Source organism: Gracilinanus agilis, chromosome 1, assembly GCF_016433145.1.
Source record: "Gracilinanus agilis isolate LMUSP501 chromosome 1, AgileGrace, whole genome shotgun sequence".
Lineage (NCBI taxonomy): Eukaryota > Metazoa > Chordata > Mammalia > Didelphimorphia > Didelphidae > Gracilinanus > Gracilinanus agilis.
The window spans coordinates 655,502,585-655,528,718 of NC_058130.1; the positions used below are offsets into that span (position 1 = coordinate 655,502,585).

At 35.4% G+C, this 26,134-nt stretch overlaps 1 pseudogene; it reads left to right on the top strand.

Annotated features, from left to right (window-relative positions):
- Positions 1 to 1,446: 1,446 nt before the first annotated feature.
- On the top strand, positions 1,447 to 4,686 carry LOC123255297 (annotated as a pseudogene).
- The last annotated feature ends 21,448 nt before the right edge of the window (positions 4,687 to 26,134 follow it).

Consider the following 26,134-nt stretch of genomic DNA (forward strand, 5'->3'; position numbering starts at 1 on the left):
CAAGGTGAGGCTGCCTATCTTGCCCCTAGGCTTGGAGCTTGTTTTTTCCTTGGAGTTTTCTCTGGGTCTTTGAATGATCAAATCATAATTAGGCTAGGGAGGTCAGAGATATTCCTCCCAAGTTATGCTTGACTATTCTGCTTCATTCCTGACTTTTCTGTTTTTGCTGTTTTCAGCATTGAGTCTGTGGAGTTATTTTTGATTGTGGGGGAATTTGGAGAGCAAGGCAGTCTCACACCTCCCCTGTCTTACCATAATCCTTCTTTGATATACTTTCTGATCAGTTCCTACTGTCTTGTCCTAATTGAGTATTCTGTTTTCCCTTCTATACTTTATTTTCTAATTCATCCCTCTTGGCACTCATGCACACACACACACGTACACTCATGCTCTCATTCACACTCACATACACATACTACTTACCTAACCATTCTGGGAGCTGTACAGGCAGGAGAAGTAGAATTGGGACTCAGGGAACATTAAGAAGGCAGGTTTTAGGGGACAGCCTAAGGGGCAGCCAGGAGAATAATGGGTTATCCTACAACAGTAACAGTACCTACTCAACAACTCAATGACTCAGTGGATAGAGTGACCGGCCTGGAGTCAGAAACTTACTATCTATGTGACTTTGGGCAAGTCACCTAACCTTTATTTGCCTTAATCCACTGAAAAAGGAAATGACAAATCACTCTAGTTTCTTTGCCAAGAAAACCCTATGGCCAGTTTCAGCAAGATATTGTCTATCAAGTCAGGAAGATTTAGATAGGACTGAACCACAAAGATAATAAATGTGGAAGATAAAGAGCAGACAGACTATTTATTCCCTAAACCTGCACTCTCACCCCAGATGAAAAATTAGAACAAAAAGAAAATGATGCCATATATAATTTTTTTTTCTGATTTCTTCTATCTCTGTCATTCAATTTCCATCTGTGATACAGGAGCCACTAATTCCTTCTTAGAGGTAGAGAGCACTCAAGCTTCATTTCATCAGTAAATGGTTCTTTTTGGCTTCTGGATCTTCCTGAGAAGTTGGGGCCAATGCTGGCACGAAAGAGGAAGTAGCCATAGCCCTCCTCATGCTAAGGCGCTCCCAGCCTCTCTGGGGCTCTTTGTACTTCTCTGGGAATGTGCTGGAGGGAGACCTGACAGAACAACAATTCTTTGCTGTACATGAAACCCTAACTCAGGAACTCTGCTTGCGCACAGCCAAGACAAACACCCCTAACCCCTGCCTTGGTGGAAAGTCCTCAAAGCAGAACATCCTTTGAACAGCACCAAAAATGCGGAAATGAGCCTCTGGCCCTCTTGGCTTATACAGTAAACTACGTTTACTCCCCTCCCTCCCTCCCGGAGTCTCAAGTCCCTGACTTCCGCAACGCTCCGCGGCGGGGCCCGGGGTGGGGGGTGCGGAGGTAGTGGGGAGCGGATTGTACTACTGTGAGGATGGAGCAGCTCAAGCCTCACACCCACCCGCTGGGTGGCTACCCGACTGTGCCGCCGCCCAAACACAGTGAAACTGCTGTCTACACATTAATTCCCGCGGTTACATCTCACCAGGATGGGTCTGTTTCCGAATTATTATCCTTGTGTCAGTGATACAGTGGGGCAGGTGAAAAGATTATTTCACTCTGCTGCTAATAGAAAAATAGTTAAATACTCGTTTCTATTGTTTAAAAAAAAGGAGTAAATCCTGCGAAGATATTTCAGGGTGTACAGCCCTTCATTGGTTCTAGAAATGGTCAGAATAAATTCATGAATAAATTATTAGAATGCAGGGAAGATATCAACATATTTAATAATGAAGGATTTCCTGAAATCCTCTGATTGGCTCTAAATGGAAGAATAGAATCACTTCACGATTTTAACCTGGATGTTTTATTTATTTTAATTTTTTTTTCCAAATTATTTGTAGGTAACGATTTTAATAATTATTTTCTGACATATTGTGATCCATGTTCTCTCCCTTCCTCCCACTCCTTCCTCCTCTCCAAGCCTGCAGGTAATAAATATAAGGTCTATGTGTGCCACCATGCTATAATGTTCATGTTGTGAAAAAAGATAAGTGATGTGGATATTGAAAATGCAATGGGACAGAAAGCATTGAATGTTGTAGGTCAGAATGGTCATAATACTAGAGTGCAATGCTTGCTAGATAGTGATGCCGATATTAATAGGCCAAATGTTTCTGGAGTCACTCCACTTGCTTGCAAACATAGCCAGAGCCACACAGTCTTTTTTTATAAAGAGCAAAATATCTAAACAATAAACCCATTGGATTTGTGTATACAGGGTGGCTTTGGAGAGAATTATAAAGTAGTAATTCAGTTCCGGCTTTTCAGGAAATCATTTAAATGACACAGAATGAAGACCTTCAAAAAATATGTTGCAGTGGGGCAACAGGGTGGTTCAGTGGATTGGGAGCCAGGCCTAGAAATGGGAGGTCCTGGGGTTCAAATGTGACCTCAGATACTCCTTAGCTGTGTAACTCCAGACAAGTCACTTAACCACCATTGTCCAGCGCTTGCTGCCCTTCTGCCTTAGAACCAATACACAGTATTAATTCTAAGACAGGCGGTAAGGGTTTAAAAAAAATAATATTGCAACAAATTTGGCAGCATTTGTCTCAGCAGAGCAAAATACAGTACTTAAAGATTCTGACAAGTTCAAGTAAAGTTGCTATAATAAATGGTCACAAATGTGCTTAGCTTATCTAAAAATTATGAAACACACATGAAGAGTCTCTTAAGGATCTTGAGCATGTTTTATCATTATTTTTAATTGGTCCATCCCCTCCCAATAATGAAATTGATATGGGCTACAATGGGAATAAAACTCCCAGAAGTCAGATGTCCAAACTTTTTGAGTTGTTCTAGCATTCATTAGATGAATGATTAATGTTAAAAGCCACATGTTGATGAAAAACAAAAACAAAAAAATAAACCCTAGATTAAAATCAAATATATCTTATTGAAGGGTAAAAAGGGCCATATCAGCAAGATATTTCTTCCTTCCCCTCATTTGACAGGCCAAGAACTGGGAGCAGACAGAGGAATAACAAACTGGAGGAATTCCATGTGAACTGGAAAGACCTCCAGAAATTGATGCAAAGTGAAAGGAGCAGAACCAGGAGAACATTATACACAGAAACTGATACACTGTGGTAAAATTGAATATAATGGACTTCTCTACTAGCAGCAATGCAGTGACCCAAGACAACTCTGAGGGACTTACGAGAAAGAAAACTAGCTACACTCAGAGGAAGAATTGTGGGAGGAGAAACACGGGAAAAAAAAAACAATTGCTTGAACACATGGCTTGATGGGGATATTATTGGGGATGTAGACACTAAATGATAACTCTAGTCCAACTATCAATAATATGGAAATAGGTCTTGATCAATGATACATGTAAAACCCAGTGGAATTGTGCATTGGCTAAGGGGGGTTAGTGGGTATTGAGGGAGAGGGAAAGAACATGAAATATGTAACTATGGGAAAATATTTTTAAAAAAAGAACTGGGAGCAGAGAATATATATATATATATATATATATATATATATATATATATATATTCTCATAGGAGAAACTAAACCAGATGATATTTCAGGGAAACCAGAAGCTAGTGCAGATTACCTGGATGTTATCTCCCTGACAGTTTACACTCTTAAGTGCTGTCATTCAAGCTTTTTATATGTGCTGCTCTTGTCAGAAGCCTCCAGGAATGACTTTACCCCATTTCATAGAATTTCTGTGCAAACATAATGAAGTTTTTAAATGCTTTGTTAATGGAAATCCCAAAATAATTTTTGACCATTTTCAATTCCTCCTCCAATATTTTCAACTGAGAGTAAGGTTTAGCTGTTGTTATTGAGTCATTTCTGACTTTGTGACACCATTTGGGTTTTCTTGGCAAAGATAATGAAGTAGTTTGCCATTTCCTTCTCCAGCTCATTTTACATATGAGGAAACTGAAATAGAGTTAAGTGACTTGCCCAGGGTCACACACCTAGTAAGTGTCTGAGGCCAGATTTGAACTCAGGAAGATGAATGCTCCTGAGTCCATGCCTGGCCCTCTATCCACTGTGCCACCCAGCTGCCCATTGAGGTTCATGCATATGACAAAAGTACAGCCTTTTAAAGAACATTTTGAGTGAATCTATAAACATTTGCATTCAGGACAATCAGATTCAATCATGGTAAACAGGCCAGCAAATGAAATTATATCCTGCTGGTTTACAGAGATTCTATTTTTCTGGAGTAGCTGTGAAGTTTTGTCCAAAGCAAATTGTGCAAAGTTAAAACAGGGATTGCTGTGTGTTTCTGTGGGGAAAGCATGGGTCATGGTAGTACACATGAGTGTTTTGATATTTTATCTAATGAAATAGTTAACCTTGATTATGCACTGTTTACCATATCAGCTAACTGAACTAACTTTTTTCATCCTAATAATAGCAACCCATAATCGATCCTCATCACTTAAACTATTTCTGGTTTGCTGCACAGATTTTGGATTTAGCTTTGAACCACAGGTAGCTGGTCAACATTTACTTTATGAGATCATTCTACAAGCACATTCTTGTTTTGTTTGGAGCAATGATAGAAGTATCTTTGAAACCTAGGGGTGCACACATTTTTGTGGCACAAGACAACAAAATCTCTAGTTTGTTACTGAACACCAAATGATGAGAGGTATTCAGCTTCAGATCAGGGTTCTCTTAGAAGACCTCCAAAGGCACATTCCAGCTTTATTTATAGAACTTTTTAATAAATATGGATTGGAGTTACTGCTTCATGATACACCAGATATTGATGTGAGTAAAATAGCAGAATATACATGTAGTTATAAAAGAGATAATTCAGTTGTTCAGTGGTACAACATTTTCCATGTGGCAGTGGTGATGGGAAGTTGTGTAAAAGAAAGAAAAATAAAGTGCTTTTTTGCAGTTTGTTACTGGCAACTCCAAGGTCCTCCATGGTGGCTTTGTTGACATCATGGGTGGAAATGGATTACAGCAGTGGTTCCCAAACTTTTTTGGCCTACCTCCCCCTTTCCAGAAAAAATATTACTTGGCGCCCCCTGTCACATACTATCACCACCCGCTGACAGTTATTCACTGCCCCCAAATGCACCTGTGGCCATCACCACTCCCCTGGGTGGCTGCAACACCCACCGGGGGAGGTGGCGCCCACTTTGGGAATCACTGGACTACAGAATTTTACAATGGTTGCTGTGCCTTATACTGTTAAGTCTGCTACCAACATTGAGTATATGCATCAATATAGTCAAATTACCTGAATGGCCAAGTAAGTACATGCTTACAGACAGGCTACTTATGGCATTATACTGTGGAAGCTACCATTACATGATGGCATAATGAAGTCTAGAGACTACTTATAAGTGATTAGAGTAGCAAAAGTCATGTATGAAACTATCCAAAGAGATAAAAGAGAAAAGAACTAAATTCTACCCAAAGGCAAGACTATTATTTAAATTTCATAAAGAATCCTTTTTTTCTTTCATTGTATGTTTGTCAAAGTTTGGGATACAATTATAGAAAACATTAAATTTTAAGAAATTTCATTTGTAAGTGTGTATATATATATATATGTTTATTTACATGCATTTACATATCCATAGTTTTATATTTATATCTGTATAAATGTATATAGTTTGTAGATGAAATAGTTCCTTTCCTTATTCATGTTGCCTAAATCTAAGCCAAATATGTTAAGTCAAAATCCTGTTCTATATTCCACTTCTATCATTTAACTGTTATGTTTCAAAAGATGTTTTGTAGGAGGAAGAGTCGTTGATTTCCATTTTTTTCTTTCTACTTAAATCATATACAGACTATTATTTCCTTGTATATTTTGTAGCATGAACTATTTATTTTTAAGGAAAATATACAAATGGGTTGACGTTGCATATAAAGTCACAGATATGTATTTTCTCACATTGTTTCTAGAGTACAATGATTTTTAATGTTTTAATGTATAATACAGAATTAAGACAAATGTCATAGAGAAGTAGGTGATGAAATGGAATCTAATTTACGAATTAAAATGTACATCATTTGGACAAAAATGCTTTTATTTTCATGAATAAATCAAATAGTCTTCAGCTGTTCTTTCCCATTTTCTTGATGAGAAGGATTAGAACAAGATTTAGCATTAACCAGAAGTGAAATAAGTTCTGAATCATGCACGTTTTTTGTGGAAGATATTATTTTGGAAAATCCATTCCTGCAATTTACCTTTCAGAGAAATCCGGTATTTGTAGTGTAGAGTAATAGAAAACTCACTAGGAATCAGGATTAAGGTTTCTCCTCTCAGCTCTGTCATTAAATAGCTTCATGACCTTAAACAAAGAGATTCTGTTAGACACTCTTCTAACTTCAAAAATCTATGATTTTGAAATAATGTCAAACACATTGATCAATGTGTAATTTGCAGTTAAAGGATTTTCCTTTATAAAGGTTGCCATAGGATGACTATCTATAGAAATAAATTGTGGAAAGAATATTGTAAGGTTTGTAGCATTACTAAGAATTTGTTGTAGCGATTCTTACAATATGTAATCCTCTCAGTTCCCCCAATTTTATGCGATTAATCATCTAAGTCTCAAGGCAAGATTTGCACAGGATAAACAAGCAAGTTAGGTTACAATCTGCATAACTAGAAGTTGTACCTACATAAATGAGATCAGAAATACATTAAAGTATTAGAGCTTTGTCTCAACTAATGAGAAAAATAAATCCCCTGAATTGTTTACATATACTTGAATTTTCACTATTAGAAGTTATAATTATGTAAGATACAGTCACTGGTCTCAATCCCATGGAAATATGCGATGAGAATTTGAAAAATGCAACCCCTTCAAGAGATTCATTTTTTGCATTAATCTTAACCTTCCTATATCATTAAAAAATCAATATTATCCTTTAGTTTAGAGTAAATGAAATTAATTACCATAAAAAAGTAGGATCTGGGATCCTAGAACTTTTAGGAAATCCCTGAAGCATGATATAGGTAAAAAACAAAACAAAACAACAACAACAACAACAACAACAACAAAAAAAAACAACCTCTCTGGTCTATGATAAAGTGAAGCCTTGCTTAAGGAATTTTATAGGTAGTAATAATAGCTCCAAATCTGCATTTGCTATTATATCTGAGAGCTAAATGCAAAGTCACATGTACTAAATGGCAGACTTGGGATTCTAAGTGTTCTCATTAAAAACTAGTATACTTTATACTATACCACATGTTTAAAGAAATAATATCTAATGGATATTTGATATCTAGACTCATCATTGTAGATTTTATTATAAATCAGAGATTTCAGTTAATTTTTGTTTACCTTGGCAAAACTTTTAACATGTTTACTATTAGTCTAGATTATATTTTGAAGAAGAAAATGTTTTCTTTTTAAGATTCTTGCTGGAGTAATGTGAAATCTCCAAGTCTTATTTTATAGCCTTGATTATCCCATCTTAAAAGAATACATAATTCTGTATCTCTTTTCTTGTTAGTGTTACTGTGCTACTACAGTCTTTTTTCCTCTCTAATAAAATTTAAATAGATTAAAATCAATGAAAATGATAAACACTTTAAAAGTCATCAATATCTGAAATATCAGAAAGTCAACCTCACAAGTAGTAGAGTCACTAAAATTGAATCCTATGTGAATAAAAATGATTTTATGCAAATTATTTGTTGGTATCAGATTTGTTCTCTTTTTCATACTTTATATGTCAGTCCAGAATATGTTCTTCACTTTAAAAGATAGAAACATGGTTGCTGAAGTTTTTATAGGCTCCCATGTGCATTTTAAGTTATACACTTCAATGAATAAACCTTTTTTTTGCTTTCATGCATTATTCTTTATCTCAGGATGTCCTTGCCCTATTTATGCTTTTATTCCCTTTAAGTATTTTTTCTATACTGGTATGGTGTCTGTCCTCTACACATAACAAGCTCAGGGAATTTGTGTTGAAATGGGCATCACTTTAGTATACATAACTAGACTACTTTGAAAGGAGGGGAATTGCAGTCACTGTAAAGGTATAGTTGGAGCTATAAAGAACTAGACTGAAATTCAAATCTTACCACTAAATAATTATGTAATCATGGGCAAGGCATTTATTTTCTTTCTTTTTTTATTTAGAATATTTTCCATGGTTATGTGATTCATGATTTTTCTCATCCCTCTCTCTTCCCCCCTCCCCAAACTGACAAACAATTCCACTGGTTTATACACATATCATTGTTCAAAACCCATTTCCATATTATTCATACTTGCAATTGAGTGATTTTTAATGCCAGAATCCCAACCATAGCCCCATCAAACCGTGTGATTGATCATATGTTTTTTGCTTTTGCTTTTCTACACAGTCCTTTCTCTGGATGTGAAGGTATTGCTTTCTCCAAGACTTTGAGTCCTCATCTGTTAAATATTGGCAATATTACATATACTCTTACATCAATGAGTTTTCATAGGGAGAAAAAAATGAGATGAAGTATTCCAAATATTTTATAAAATTTGTTATTATTATTACTTTTTAATTCTTTGTCACATTTTATGTCTTGCCATTAGTTGATGAGAAATATTTATGGTACTCTTCCACAATCTCAGAATCAGCATAGGGTCAATATTTGATTGGTATTTAAGACAAAATGAACAAGCTTACACGATTCTTTAATTTTCAGTGTAAGCGTTTAAATTTTGAAAATTAGCAAACACTACAAATCTGGGCTGGAGTTGTTATTTTGTTGATTGCCTAGATTTAAGAAAGTGATGTGAAAATGTTAATAATACTGATTAAGTCTAAATGGGTACACATTGCCTAAATAAAGCTGGCTATTAAACATTTGCCAGCATATCCCTGACTGAAACACTATTTTATGAAATAGATATTTAGAGGAAATTCTGATTCTAAGGATATAAGAGTTACAACTAATCCAATGAGAAAGAGAGATATAGATGGTAGCTAGCCATACACGCATGGGAACATGTCATTATGGGTAATGTGGCTTATACCATATGCAAAGCACATTTATGTCAGATTTAGAGCTGGAAGATTATTTACTTAACAAATATTTGTTAAGGACTTAGTATGAGCCAAGTACTGTGTGCTAAACACTGGAGATACAAAGACAAGCAAACACAATCCCTGATTTTAATAGATCACATTCTAATGGGGGGATGTAAATAAGTAGAAATATACAAGATATATCCAGACTACATGAAAAACTAAATGAAAGAGGGTTGTATTTGCCTGGAGAGAGAGAAGGACCAGTGAGAAGACCAGGAAAGGCCAATTACAGAAGGGAGGTTTAAGCTGAATCTTCAAGAAAGCCAAGGCAGCCAGGTGTCAGGAAGTGAGGAGATAAAGAATTCCAGCCTTGGGAGATAGACCATGCGAAGACATATAGACTAAAGATGGAGAGCCTTATTTAAGGAATTGCAAGTAGGGCCAAGCCAAATGTAATAATACTGGACAGGGAAGAAAGGGACATGATTTAAAGAGCTTTAAATGACAAAGTATCTGTGTTTGATTTTGTAAATAATGGAGTTATGGAACTCAAAAATGAGCAGGAAGTAAGAAAGGATAGTAAAGGCAGAGTCCTCTGTACCAGACACTAAGTGTTAGGGATACAGAAAAATGCACAAGGCAGCCCCAACCCCCAAGGAGTTCACGGCCAATGTGAAAGAGAACATATAAAACTAGAAAGGGGAGGCAGAGTATATGATGGTCATGATGAACTCCTACAACAAGGATATAAATTTATCTGAAGAGGTATGGATTACAGTGTTGATTTCATCTTGAAGCATGATGCTTCTGGAGAACATTCAAAACATGAGGTGAGTCTCATGGCAAATGATGAGGTAAATTCCCTTAATGCCCTTCTTAAATGATTGAAGATTAGAGAGGAGGTCTCCAATTCCTAACTCCAACTATGAGAAGATAGAGATGCCCTCCATGACAATGACATTCATAGCTCCCTCATTTCATAGGTAGGAAAACTGAATTATTTATAATTTGTCCAAGGACATTGAGTTAATAAGTAATATAAGGATGGGATTTATGCAAGGGGGATGGGACAAAAGGAGCCAGAGAAGGAGTTGCAGTAATAAGCAAAAATTTAAATCCAGCTTTCTCAGACTATATATAAGAGAAGGGTTTGATTATACATTCAGAATGTAAGATTGTCAACTGATGGCCTGCCCAGTAGCAAAATAGTAGTCCTTAGACACTAAAAGAAAAAGAGGATTGGGTAGATATCTAGGAAGGATTTATGGGAAAACATAAACAAAAATGGTACAGTTATCTAAAGATTATGAAAGGATTATGATCTGGGTTAGTTGAGGCCATGCCCTCAATGAAATCATAGAATTCATCAAAGGAAATGAAAGAATCAAGGAAATAAAATATTTATACAATAAATGATGAAGAAATTTCAAACCATGCTTGGATGGAAGTTTTCCTAACTTTGCTATTAATATAGAGGAAAATTAATATTTGACAAATTATCATTTGTTCAAATAAAATTATCATTTCAAGGAAGATTATTATTTTCCATTTTTTCCCCTGGAAAACCTGTTTTCAGTTTAAATCACAAAAAATGAGAGAATGAAACAAACTGAATGAAAGGGAAGATACTCAAGTTTATTTTAGACTAATGTTTGGTAAAGAATTAATTTATAATTTTGTTCCTTCATCATGAGCAAAAAGTGTGTTTTTTTTAACTTTTTTGTGATAGCTCAATAATGTCTTCTTTCCCAAGTTAACCTATTCTTTGGCAAATAGTGAAGCTAGAAAGAGTCAATAACCCTTATTAAGTACCATCTCAATTAGGTACTCTGAACATTAAAATGTAGAGCATCTGATTAAGTGGGGCACTGAGAAAGTATTAATGGCTATGGAGATACTTCAGCTTGATGTTGGAAAAGGGAAACATGAATAATAGAAAAGTGAAATCACAAAAATTGTAACATTTGATATTACTCTGAAATGATAACTAAAATGTTGTGATGATCTATCTTATCCAAAATATGTGGGTTTAGGTGGTCTTAAGCTTCTTGAGGTTGGTTAAAAAAAGTTTTCTGAAGAAAAAAAGAGTGGAAATAGAGAGGATTAAAAGAGGGCAGGAAAAGGAAAATATTTCAGAGTGAGAATCCTAGTCTATGTTCCTTCTAGAAATTACTTAATCAACCTTGGTATCAATTTTCTCATTTGTAAATTGAGGAGAATGAGTTATCTTGCCAGCTTTAAATTTTAAGAAGGGATGGGTATTAAAGGAATGAAATATGCTTGAATGCTTGAATAGAATTAAAAGAGAATCAAGCGATAAGACCAGTTTGACCATATTTAAGAGATTAGCAATAGGAAACTTAAGTGTAAAAAATAAAAGTTTACTGTTTCACATTAGGCACAAATTGATTAAAATAGAGGTCAAAGAATCTGAGTGGAGAAATGATAGTATTCTTCAAAAGACTGAGTGAATGGGGTAAAGGAGAGGAGAGGAAAAATTCATAAAATGTTTGACCCTGAATTAGCAGTAGATAATAGTAATATAAAGAGACAGGGAAATTCAAATATTCAAATGTGGAAAAATAATTTTTAGCCTAGGATACATTATTGCCACTTCATTGAGATGAGGATCTGGGGAGAGGTTTTGTTAATGAATCCCCAAGACAGTTCAATATTCATGTCTAACTCACTGTGGGTCCCTTCAATGAAACTTTATCAGCTTAATTTTGAAATCATTTTATGAAAGCACTTTAATAGCCCATTCTCTTTACTCCCCTTTATATGAATTTCAATCTTTCCATCTATTAAATGGATAAAGAATGACTACTGTTCAGGCTATTTGGCTATTTGACTGGACTGCTCATAGATCTAGTCACTCTATGAGTACAGGCACACACACTTTATTTTACAAATAATCTTAGACAGTTACTGCAGTCTGTGACCAGAATTAATCAAGATAAGGAGAGAAGGTTAAACTACATTTGTTTTTGTATTTTTTCCAGTGTTTAATCCATGCCTAGAAAATAATAAGCACTGGGGCAGTTTGGTAACATAGTGGCTAGAGCATCAGGTCTGAAGTTGGAAAGATGGGACTCAAATCTGACCTCAGATACTTCCTATCTTTATGACCATGGGCAAGTCATTTAACCTCTATTGCCTACTCATTGCTGCTCTTCAGTCTTAGAATTGATGCTAAAACAAAATATAAGGGTTTTTAAAAGATGACAAGCACTTCAAAAAATACCTCTTCTGCCCATCTGTCTGTCTATCTATTTATCTTTCTTTGGAAATTATGCAGTACTTTTAATAATCACAAACTTCTCCCAAAATTTAAATCTTACTTTATAACATCAATATTCCCCTAACAACACTGTACAACTGCTAACCATGGTATATGCTCTAAAACATTAAAGCTGTGGGTCATCTAAGGGCACTGGAGAAGTGATTGGTGGTAATAAATGGACTGTAACATGTTATCAATAAAAAAACCACACAGGACATGCAGCAGTAGAATTATCATTGCTGAGATGTATAACTAAAAAAGGAACTCTGAGGAGTGAGAAAGTAGTGATGAATAGTCTACTTGCTTCAGTAGAATCAGAGCAATACTAGATGATTTAGATTTTTACTTTTGGGAGCCATGGATCTCTTTGATGGTCTGATAAAGCTTATGGGTAATTTCTCAGAATATTAATTTCAAATATATAAAATACAATTCATAGGATAACTAAAATCATTAAAATAATGAGAAAAAAGTTAATCATCTCTTGGTTAATAATCTTTGATCTAGAAGGACTCCTTTGGTTTAGGTTATCTCTCTTCACTTTATGGATGATTTATGGAAATAAAGAAAGAAGGAAATAAGTATTTATTAAACATCTATTTTTGGCCAGGTATTGTGCTAAGTACTTTAAAAATGTTATCTCATTTGATCCTCACAACAACCTTTTGAGGAAGGTGGTATAATCATCTTCATTTTATAATCTGGTAAATTGAAGCAGACAGAAGTTATCATTGCACAGATTTATATTTGTAATCTGAGGGAAAATTTGAATTCATATCCTTTTTGTTCCAACCTCAGTGGTCTATGTACTGTGCCAGCCATCTTTTTCTATGGATGGATATGATTCGATTTTTCATAGAATAAGGTGCGAATGAATTGGTCTTTACCGTTACTACTGTTGCCATAATGAAAAACTACAAATTTATCAAAGAAACAATGTCTACAAAATAATAGAATTGAAGGCTTAGAAGGAAACTCATATGTCATTTATTTTGACACATATCTTAGCATGAGCCCATTCTACAACACATGATTAAAGAGGTTATCTAATAACCTCTTGAAGAAATACTATTACAAAGATTTTGTTCTTGCTAGAAGTAGATGATTTAGTTCTCTGCTAATTCTTATTATTAGGTAATATTTTATTTTATTCTATATCCCTAGAATTTGCATCAAATGAAATTAGAACTTCCCTTCAAAATTCAGCAAATTAAAGCTAATCTTTATAATAGCACTTTGAATATTTCAAGAATGCTGCCATACTTCTAGGTTAAATATCTACAGATTCTTTCATAGATTTACATGTAACATGTTTTGAATTCTCCTTCCTATCCTGGTAACTGCAACTATTTATTAATGTTCTTTATAAAAATAAAATTTTATACTAATTCACTTCATGTGGAACTACAAATTATTTTGGAAATTTCAGAAAATAACTTTTAATTATCTAAAACTACTTACACAATTGTTTATATGTAACCTTTGATCCAGAGATTCTACTAGTGGGAGAAAATGGAGTATGGATAAAAGAGCACTGACTGAAATCAGAAGGTATGGACTTGAATACCCCCTTGGACATTTACTAAATGTGTGATGACCTTGGAGAAGTCATTTAAATTACCTGGGTCTCCATTTCCTCATCTGTAGAATGAAGGAATCCAGTCCTTTCATCTATGTTCTACAATCCTACAACTATATCTGAAGGGACATACTGAGTAGTATGAAAAGAATAATCTGTACAAAAATATTTGTGGTAATCTTCATGAAAACAAAAAAAGTCAGGGCAAAATTATGTACACTACCAGAAAATAGTTGAATAAATAAGAATATATTATGTAATTGGATATTACTGTAGCATAAGTATTGATAAAAACAAGGAAAATGTCTAGAAATATTGGAAGACACTGAAGTGCTCCAGAGCTAATCAATGAAGCTTTTATTAATACCTACAATATGCCTGATACTTTGCTAAGCAGTGAGGATACAAATACAAAAAATATGTCTGTTCTCAAGGAACATGCGTTCTAAAGGGAGCAAAACCAAAAGAATAATATACCCACAAATACTACATACTATAAAGTCACCATAGAAAAGTTGGGGAAAAAAACATTAATTAAAATGGTTGATATTAGTACTATATTGTAAGGTTAAGTGGCGCCTCCTATTTTGATAGCAATCAATTAACTGGTTTTTAGAGAATGTACTTTGTAAGGAGATTTATCTTAATATTAGAGTATCTACTGTGTCCAAAGGGCAAGGTCAATGGCACACTGGAAGGAACACATAGCCTGGAATCAGGAAGACGCATTTTTCTGAGTTCAAATATAGCCTCAGACAATTTATTAGCTATATAATCCTGAGCATGTCACCTAACTGTTTGCTTCAGTTTCCTCACGTAAAAAATGAGCTAAAGAAGGAAACAGCAAACCACTAACGCATTATTGCTAAGAAAGCTCTAAATGGTGTCACAAAGAGTTGGACATGACTGAAATAGGTCAACAACAATAACAAAATTGTGTACCAAAATTGATGATAAAATAATAATTATATTTCTATAATAAGTGATGAGAAGAAGCCTGGCAAAGAGAATGTAGATAGAGAGCTATTTTCAGAATTAGAAAAATCTGTGTTCAAGTGCCTGTTCTGGTATATAATGACAATTACTTAATACTGTAATGCTGTAAGGAGTCTTTTTAAAACTCTTGGCAAAAAAAAGGTAAATCAACATGTATCCTTGGTGGGAATGTATTTAAATCATTGCTAATAACATCACAAGTTCAATCTCTAACAATATTGTGAATAATTTTATTATCATTAATGCATTATTAATTGGTTTATGTTAATGATATGTCAAATAAGTGATTGATTAAATTTCTATATTCATATCATTAACGATAAATTTTAAGGACGTAAATTTTAAAAAGTGACAACATTGGTAAAATGATGGTTATAATACTAGATTAAATGGCCTTGAAGGTCTTCTATTTCTTCAATTCATGATCCCATGAACTGCCTCTCTTACCTGTCTAGATATATGTATATTCATGTATATGTGTATCTATGTGTATAATTAATCGAGCCCAACAAATATGTTAACCTAAAATGAAATGGCAGTATAAAAAGTATGTCTTGACCTTGGTGTATGTTTTTCTTTGCCTGTTGTAGAACATCGGATCAATAGCCAGCTATCCACTTGGGAAGACCACTCCATCTCATCCACATGCTTTGCTTTATTTATGACAGTTTAGTTGGCCTAAGGCATTTTATTCACATGGGCATTCGCTGCTAAGAATTCCTTGCCTCTAGGTCACTATTGTTTTTTTTCTAAATCATGAGAACATAAACCTAAAATAGAAAGTCAAGCTGTAACTTCTTGTACAATAAAAAGTTAAGAGTTAGAAGGTGCTGCTGTAAATTTCTGTTGATATCACATTCATTTCAGTAATAGCCAAGAAGGGGTACAATGGGGAATGATGCTATAGTCTTATTTAGATTTTTTTTTAAATGTGACAATGTCACTTTCAAATTTTCTTAAAATATTATACTTAAAATGTCAATAAATAATGATAATAATATTTAAAATTTCTACATTTTGTGAAGGAGGTTATCTACTCCAAGCATGTGAAGATATCCCTGGTAGAGTGGGTAGATGAGAACAATTTGTTCTAATAGCCATGAATGTGGCAGGAACTGTGAAACTCTTACAGTTTGGTCAGACATCAAAGACAGCAAAGCCAACCACTGCATCCCAGGCCAGCATCAATTGTCCTGACTTTTGTTCATGGAAGTTATATGACTCCGGAAAAGAGAATGAGGTTGATGGCTTTATCCAATTCTACCTCACTTAAATCTAATTCAACTGCAGGTCAAGGTATGACTTCTTGATGTCCTTGGTCTGATTCAAAAATGAAGGGGAAACAACAGTATTTTGTAAAGTGTTTTCCTCAAAACTTTGCAAGTATTATTGTGTCTTTTTTGTAGGTAAAGTGATTTGTCAAAATACAGCCCCTATTTCTCAGATTTAGGCTTCAACACTGATATTTTCTGAATCCAAATCCTGTAATCTTTCCATTATGCCATGACCAATGGGAGTTTGATCATTTCTAATATTTGAAGGACTTCCATGAGAAAGAAAGATTTGTTATGCTTAGCTAGTCCTATGGTGGAGCAATGAGAAAGACTTTTGGTACAAAGGATGATTGGAAAGTTTTCAGATCAATCAAGCTCTCTCTAAAATAACCTCAAGTTCAATATAAAAATCCATTTTGGGGGGTCAGCTGGGTAGTTCAGTGGATTGAGAGCCAAGTCTAGAGATGGGAGAGCCTAGGTTCAAATCTGGCCTCAGATACTTCCTATCTGTGTGACCCTGGAAAAGTCACTTAACCCCCATTGCCTAGCCCTCATCTCTCTTCTGCCTTGGAACCAATACATAATATTGCTTCTAAGGAAGAATTTAAGGGTTTAAAATATATATAAATTAAATTCAAATTTATTTATAGAAATTTAAATTTAAATAAATTTTGAAAACCAAAAAATTCAATAAATTAAAAAAATTAAAATTAAAAAACTTAAATTCCATTGTACAAAACAAAAGGTCAGCAAGGAAAGAGGTGGGGTGGTTCAGTGGAAAGAACTCTAGATTTGGAGGTTAAATTCTAACTCTACTTCTACCGCTTACTACCTGTGTGACAGTGGACAAGTGACTACTTCTCTGTGCTTCAACTTCTTCATCTGTACAACAAAGAAACTTCACTGGATGACTTCTATGATCCCTTCTACCTATACAACACATTTATGATCATGGTGAATAAAGAGAATCTACATTAGGGGTTCCTGAGCTTTTGTGAATCCTTAATACCCCTGTCCACTTCCTATGAATACCTAACAAAACTTATGGACTCAATGTCAGAATAACATTTCTATTGAATAAAATATATAGTAATGAAAAGGAAATGAATCATAGTTATTAATTTTTTTAAACAAGTCCATTGGTCTCAGCTTAAGAATCTTTAATCTATAGTAAAGTAACCCTCATAATAAAAGGGTAAAAAGCAAAACCAAACAAAGCAAAACTTCCAATTGTCCCTATATCCTTGTTCCTCCTGGACCCTGCTGAGCAAGGACCTAGATGAAAGAGTAGTAAATCATAGATACCTGGTTTGCAATATATTCCAGCAAGAATTCCATTCAGACTATAACCCTCAGTGGACACAAATATCTTAATCAGCAACTCCACATTTGTCCTGCTATACCTTTGCAACTAGATTTGTCTAACTAATGCCTCTCCCCCTCACGCAGAAGAAGAAGGATCCAGAAGCTATAATCAGCAAGACTTGATGATACCTTACACTAATCCCAAAACTAAAAGCTCTGTATATATAGCAGCTTACCTCTCCAACTTATTAACCTGAAGAGCATAGGATTCCAGATAATATCAGTCAGAATGACCACATTTAATTATTCTTTAATAACATTTGTGGTCAAGATATCATATGCAGAGTGATTTGCTGAATATTGTAGCCACAACAAAACAAAATGAATTATTGAAAAATTTAAAATCATAGAAGTAACAGATTGAAAGAACATTCTGTTTTATATCTCAATATCAATACTGAACACAATATCAAACCTATTCATCTCTATAGCTACATGTCATAAAAGTTTTGTTTTGTTTTAATAATTTTAATAGAAGCACCTTATTTGAGGTAAGCTTTTAATGGATGCATTTTGTTTTACCAAGTTCAAAATAAAATTCCAGTAGCTACAGTGGGAGCTTGTATTCTCTGAATTTCCAAGTTTTGTATTTTGGAAATGCTATAAAAAATAAATTGTCAGCAAAGCCTGTCTGTTTTATTTCTTGTTTTCATCAGTGATACCACTTGAATAAATATTGAGTTCATTCTCTTAAAGATTTTGTTGAATAAGAATGAAGGCATATGGGTCAAAAGTTGTTATTCTACTCTCATCATTTTTGATGGGGCTAAAAGCATCTTATGAAACTTTATCTTTTTATGCAATTTTCCTTTAAAATGCCAATCCTTTATGATCTATAAAATGGTTTCTTTTGTAAGTATTTGGTCTGATACTGCCATTCTTTGACTTCATGCACTTCTATTATTGTTACCCCACACATCAGTAATTCATTACTGAGGCTTTGAGTCTAAGTTTGATGGGGTCCCAGTATTTTCAGAAGTAATTATTGAAATGCTGATATTTCTGTCCCATATTACATAGCTTTGTTCTTCAAATAAGTTTGCATTTGAAAATAATGGTGCTCTCAACTGTTATATTCTATTGTTTCTTGCTTGTTTTGTGTTAAAGTGGCAAACTCATTAAATGTTTTCTACCTAAGGCATTTTCAGGACTTTTATATTATCAGCATAGTGATTTTTAACAAGTTAAATTCTGTAGGAAATTAAGATAACAAAAGTCAATGCCTTAATTTAATCCATTTGCCGCTCTTTGGAATGAGCAGCTTGTTTCTACATGTTAAGTTAGAATTATTACCGTTGTATTAGATGTCTTTATTTTTATTCTTTAAAAAAATCAACAAATTTTTTTTCTCCTGACTTTGACTTTTATTTTAATCAGCGGATGATATGCCTGCTTAAAGACTATTTCTGTTGAAATCATTTCTATCGTGGTAACCAGTGTTGATGGGGCTTATACTATATTTCCTGACCCCCAAGAATTACAACAGGATTCTAGGTCTCTAGCCAAATCGGAAGTTTATCGAAGCATATTAAGTAAGAAAGGAATCAGAAGTGGAGGTGTCCAGACATGATTGAAAGACCACTTAGAGTGCTCCAGGAGTCCAATCTCTGGAAAGAGTTCTCTTGACTAGATCGAAGTAAGAAATGAAGCATGAGGTTTTTTACACACAAGTGAATATTCTTAGTGACTTATCATATTGTGGCAGCATAGGATTGTCTTTTTGTATGTCTGGTTGGGCTTTTTCCAGTTCAACTAGTCATCTGGGCCTGCTGGGGATCTCTGAAACACAGTCATGGGCCTCTGATGCTGGACTTAGAAGGGGTGTGATGCATTTCTAGCAGTCACACTCTATGTTATTATATATTATTATAACTTGAACATCCACAGTTATGTCCATGTTCCTATAAATCATAACATGCCCTTTAATTTCATATTTTGTTCAGTGATAACTAAGTCTACATCTTTTTATTCACTTCTTAAATTCACAAAAAGATTCCAATCTATTTATTTATTTATTTGTTTGTTTAACCCTTAACTTCTGCATATTGGCTCTTTGGTGGAAGCCTGGTAAGAGTGGGCAATGGGGGTCATGTGACTTGCCCAGGGAAAACATTCCAATTTAACAGATACTTATGAAGGATAGTGAGAGGGGCATTGGGGATGAAGGTTGAAGGATTGGAGGAATGGGAGAAAGGAGAGAGGAAGGTAGAGGAAGGGAAAGGAAGGTAGCAGTCCTCAGCCCCTGGTGGGGAAATTGACCAGAGCCCTTCAGAGGCTCAAATAAAAGATCAGAGAGCAACTTTAGCATTTAGAATAGCTGGGTTTTACTTAAATTAGCAAAGGGAAGGTTTGGGGAAAACTAGGAGGTAGATAGAAAGGGAAAAAGGCACCAAGAGAGAGTGCTCAGGATCTGAGAGCCTCTGGGCTCCAGAGAGCTAGCACGACTCCTGGGTAGAGAGCTCTCCAGGGTAGAAGAGAGCAAGTATCCAAACTTTCTCCTTTATACTTTCTCTGACACCTCCCACAAAGGAAGTGGGAGGTGTCAGGGGAAGTTGTAGCAGAGAGAGTCCTGGGACTTGTAGTCTCACAGGGTTTATGATAATTCCAAATGACACAATAGAATAATGTAGAAGAGACACCTAAATTCAGGCCCTATCTTGAATCACACTTATTGTTTGGGAAACCTAGAGAAGGTAAGAGTCAGCCAATTGAGTTTACAACAACAATCAATACAGTTAAATGAAACACAGATTAAATGAAGATGGCAAATATAATGTATGAATGGAAAGATTGATTCAAAGTAGAGTGACCACAGTCAACTCAATCCAGCCTCACAGGGTAAGAGCAGAAACCAATGTAATACAGAATACTCAGCAGTGATAGGAAGGTTGCCCCAGACAGTCCAGCCAGATGAGAAGCCTGGCTCAACATGGCATGGGTTTCAGTGGGAAGAACTCAACACAACAAGGTCCAGCCTCAGAAGGTCTTGACAGAACCCAACTCAACCAAGCTGAACTAAATAACTACAAACCTCCATGAAGCAGGCCAACCAGGCCTCCTATACAGAGGGCTCAATCTGGGACCAAGATAGCTGAGCCAACCCTAAGATACAGTAAAAGTATAGAACAGTACTACCTCCACACTGGGAATAGAACTTCAGAATATAAACAAAATCAAAGGAAAAACTCATTCTGTTGTCTGTAGATGCAAAGCATGGAATCCCTGCAAAGGTACAGGGAGAGCCTCACCTAGAATTCCAGGGGACCCCCCTAGAGATCTTTGGGTGAGGGGCAGTTGAAAAGGGTTGAAGACAGTTAATTGGTGGGATTGGATGTGAGGAGAGACTCAGCTTGTTTCTCCTGACTTGGGATTTCTTCTGAGAAACCATTGTAGCTTAAGCCAATAGTTTCTACTCATAGAGTTAGCCTATTTGTCATTTCTATTTTTCATTAATATAATTATATAATTATTTAGTAATTAGTGAGTAAGATATTTATGTGTAGCAAGAGAGCCAGTTTTAGTTAAGTGCTTCATCTTCTCCAGTGAGGAGGAGGAAGGGGGCATCAATTTAACAGTTTAGGGGCACCTTTCATTTATCCTAAACCCTTCCTGGATTTATATAATTTTCCTTGTTAATTCCTAATATAACTTTTTACCTTCAAAGCTGTGCCTGATAATCATTTGGAAGATACTTACAATTCAGTCTGAACTTCTTGATTGAATCCTGTTGGCTGCCAGTTTAAGATTTCCTCTGTCCTCAACAGTGAGATAAATAATTTCTATATATCTCCTCTAACTGACCTGAGAGGAATATAAATTTAAGAAAAGAACATTATTGGGGTTTCAGCCATAGGAGAAACTTACCAGAAGAATCCTATTGCTGTCTTCATTACCAACTGAAGAAGAAGCAGTTAGAGGGGGAGGGGTTTGAGAGCCAGGAGTGTTTTACCCCCTCCTTTCCTCACTGTAGCCTGTCAATCTCTGGCTCTTAACTTAAAGCAGCTATCTGGCCCAGAACATTTATCTGCTTCTCCAAACTAACTGTTATTATAATCATAACAGTTTCAAAATGGGAAAAAGATGGAGAAAAAGCCCAGTGCTAGAAAGTATTTCAAAAAGAGAGATGACCAAAATGAGACTCAGAATATGACAGGAATATAAAAATGAAAATATGTGACTCCTCAAAGGAAAATGTGGAAAGATATGAAGCCAAAAAATTAACTCCTGGAAGAATTTCAAAACAGATTTTAAAAAGAGACTTAGAAAAAAATTAGAAAATAAAATGATAGAAAAAAATAAATATCTAAGAGCAAAAACTTACTGAAGAAAATATATATCTTAGAATTATAAATGGACAAATAGAAACCAATAAAATATTAAGAGAGCAGGAAATAACAAAACAAATTCAAGACAATGAAAATTAGAAGAAAATCTAAAATCTCTCCCTGAAGAAACAACTAACCTGGAACATAGATCTAAGACTCATAAGATTGCTTGAAAGTCTTGATAAAAACAAAACAAAACAAAAAAAACCATATTGAAAGAAATTATCAGGGAAAACTACCCTGGTGTTCTTGAATAAGACAAGGAAATCAAAATTGAAGGAATCTACCAATTGCCTATTGAAAGAAATCTGAAATGGAAAAATCCCATGACTATTATAGCCAAAAGGAGAAAATACTACAACACTTGGGGAAAAAGACAATTAAAATATTGTGGAACCACAGGCAGTTTCTACATTAAAGTATTACAAGACATGGAATATGGTATATTCAAAGGATCTAGTCTTACAAGACAAAGGATCTAGTCTTACAAGCAAAAATCACCTACCTAATAAAACTGAGCATAATACTCCAAGGAATGAATGTATATTTAATTAAATAGAGGTCTTCTAGACATGTGTATATTGCAAATTATATTATAGTGTAAGTATTCATATGTATATTTGATATGTATATAATATATGTACATATATGTATATCATACATGTATATATTATGTAAGTATTGTATGTGTACATCATATGTATATATGTGTAAATGTAAAATCTGTGAATAATTTGATAGGAATTGAGTTGCAAACATTTAAATGTAATTTGCATAAGTGAGTTTAATGTTTTGTTGTAATTTTGATGTAAAAGCTTATGCAGTATTGTGTTAAAAGGCATTTCCAGGTTCTGGGTTAAGATGGAGGCAGAGTAAGAAGCAGCTCTTAACCTCTCCTGACCAAAACACACAAAACTCCTCAAGGGGACATAAAAACAAGTACAGACCAACGGAGGAACCCCACAACAGAGCACAGTGTGGAAGGTACGTGGAATCGAGGCATTTCCATGCTATAAAGGGGTGAAACAGCTCTCACTAAATTGCGGGCTGAGCAACCACCCCACCCCCAACCCCTCCACACACAACACCTATAGTGCCAAAGCCAGCTAAAAAGAAATAGAGCAAGTTTGGGGCACCCATCGAGTCACTGGCAGCTCTGGGGCCTGTTCCTGAGAGCGGCAAGATTTAGGACAACAAAAAGCTAACGCACGCACACAAAACTTGAGCTCTGGAGCAGGTTGCTGAGAGCATATGCAGGACGCAGAGCGCAGGCTCAGAGTGCAGGCATGGGCAGAGGTGTGGGTGGAGGCAGAAACAGCCAGGAGCTAAAGCTCTGAAACCCTGAGTGGGGAACCAGTGCAGACGGGTATACGACTGTGGAAGCAGCGCCCTGAGACTTGTAAAGAAACCTCTGGCACACAATCAAGCAATGGGGTCCACCAGGGGGCTTGACCCCAGACAGACTCTGAGCACGAGGATAAACCTGAGAAACTGCTGGGCTAACGATGGCTACCCAGTCTCAGGAAGTTCAGAAGAGAAAGATTAACAACAAGAAAAAGAAGTCTTTAACACTCGACAACTTTTACACTGAGAAAATCCAAACAACCGAGCAAACAGAGGAGGAGAACAAACAGGCATCCGGACCCTCCTCAAATAAGGAAAACTCCTCACAAGCTATGGATGAGTTCAAAACTGAGATTTTGAGGAAAATGGAAGAGATCTGGAAAGAAAATAACTGTTTCAAAGGTAGAATCTTGCAATTGGAAAGTGAGGCTCAGAAACCAAATGAACTGATAAGCAAATTGAACACCAGAAATGACCAAATTGAAAAGGAATACCAGAAGATTATGGCCAAAAACCAGAAGATTATGGCCGAAAACCAAAGATTATAGCTGAAAACCAGAAGATTACAGCCAAAAACCAGAAGATTACAGCCGAAAATCAAAAGATCATAGCCGAAAACCGAAAGATTATAGCTGAAAATCAATCCCTAGAAATGAGCAAGTAGAAGCTAATGATCTCTCAAGACAACAAGAACAAATAATACAAAGTCAAAAGACTGAAAAAATAGAAGGAAACATGAAAAATCTCAATTAGAGAGTGACAGACCAAGAAAACCTCTCTAGAAGAGACAATTTGAGAATAATTGGTCTTCCAGAAAAAACAGAAATTAATAGAAACATGGACTCCATACTAACAGAAAATATTCAGCAAAATTGCCTTGAAGTCCTACAAAAAGAGGGCAATATAGACATTGAAAGGATTCATAGAACACCTGCAACATTTGATCAAGAAAAGAAAACACCCAGAAATATAATTGCCAAATTCAAGAGTTTCCAAGCAAAAGAAAAAATCTTACAAGAAGCCAGAAAGAAACAATTCAAATATCAAGGAGCACCAATCAGGATCACACAGGATCTGGCAGCCTACATGCTAAAAGATCACAAGGCTTGGAATACGATATTCAGAAAGGCAAGAGAGCTGAGCCTGCAACCACGGATAAACTACCCATCAAAATTGACTATATATTTCCAGGGGAAAGTATGGGCATTCAACAAAATTGAAGAATTCCAGGTATTTGCACAGAAAATACCAGGGCTAAATGGAAAGTTTGATATCCAACCACAAAAATCAAGAGAAACATGAAAAGGTAAATAAGATACAGAGGGGAAAGAAAGAAAACTTATAATTTTTAAATTTGCCTTTTTAAGGGCCTCAGTGAGATCTAATTATCTGTATTCCTATGTAGAGAAATATTATGTATAATTCTCTGTAGTGAACACTATTCACTATTATAATATTCACTATTAGAGTAATCAGAAGAATAATTCACAGGGTGAGGGTGGAACACTAAATAATCTAAGATGACAAGGGGGATGGGAAAGAGGGGGTGAATAGCAGGGGACACCAAGAGAAACTTGAGTGAATAAGAAAATAGGATATTGTATTACACACAAAGAGGGCATGGGAGGGAGAGGGGACAAATACTATTATAAGAAGGATAGGAAGAGAGCATTAAGAGGTAATAATCAAACCTTACTCTTAGTGTAATTAACCCGGAGAGGGAAGAGTAGCTCTACTATCCATTGAGACATAAAACTCTTATCTAACCCTTCTGAGAAAGTTAGAAGGGATAAACCAAGGGGAGCAGTGGGAGTGGGGAGGTAAAAAAAAGGGAGGGGAGAAGAGGGAGGGAATTCATAAGGCCTTTAAAAACAAAAAGAGGCGGAAAAATAAGAGAGGGGGTAGACAGGGAAGTTAATCAAGGGAGGGGACATGGGATAGAGGCTCAATAGCAAACCACTGATTTAAAAGGAAAAAGTATAAGGAAAAAGGGGTAGGAATGGGGGAGGATTCAAAAATGTCAGCAAATGCACAACTGATGATTATAACTCTGAATGTGAATGGTATGAACTTGCTCGTAAAACGGAAGCAAATAGCAGAGTGGATTAGAAACCAATATTCCACCATATGTTTTCTATAAGAAACACATATGAGGCGGGTAGACATACACAAGTTTAAGGTTCAGGGTTTGAGCAAAATCTTTTGGGCTTCAAATGAGAAAAAGAAGGCAGGAGTGGCTATTATCATTTCTAACAAAGCCAAAGTAAAAATAGATATGATTAAAAAAGACAGGGAAGGTCATTACATCCTGATTAAAGGCTGTATAAACAATGAGGAAATAACACTGCTCAATATGTATGCACCAAGTGGCATAGCACCCAAATTCATAAAGGAGAAACTGGCAGAGCTCAAGAAGGAAATAGATAGTAAAATCATACTAGTGGGAGATGTAAATATTCCTCTGTCAGATCTAGATAAATAAAACCGAAAAATAAATAAGAAACAGGTAAGAGAGGTGAATGATGTCCTAGAAAAATTAGGTGTAATTGATATGTGGAGAAAAATAAATAGGGACAAAAAGGAATACACCTTCTTTTCAGCTGCACATGGCACATTCACAAAGATTGACCGTGTTATAGGGCATAGAATCATTGCAAACAAATGCAAAAGAGCAGAAATAATAAATGTAACCTTCTGAGATCATAATGCAATAAAAATAATAATTAGTAAGGGCAACTGGACAGGCAAATCAAAAACTAATTGGAAATTAAATAATATGATTCTTCAAAACCAATTTGTCAAAGAAGGAATCATAGAAACAATCAACAATTTCATTGAAGAAAATGACAATGATGAGACATCCTACCAAACTCTGTGGGATGAGGCCAAGGCAGTACTCAGGGGGAAATTTATATCCTTGAGTGCATATA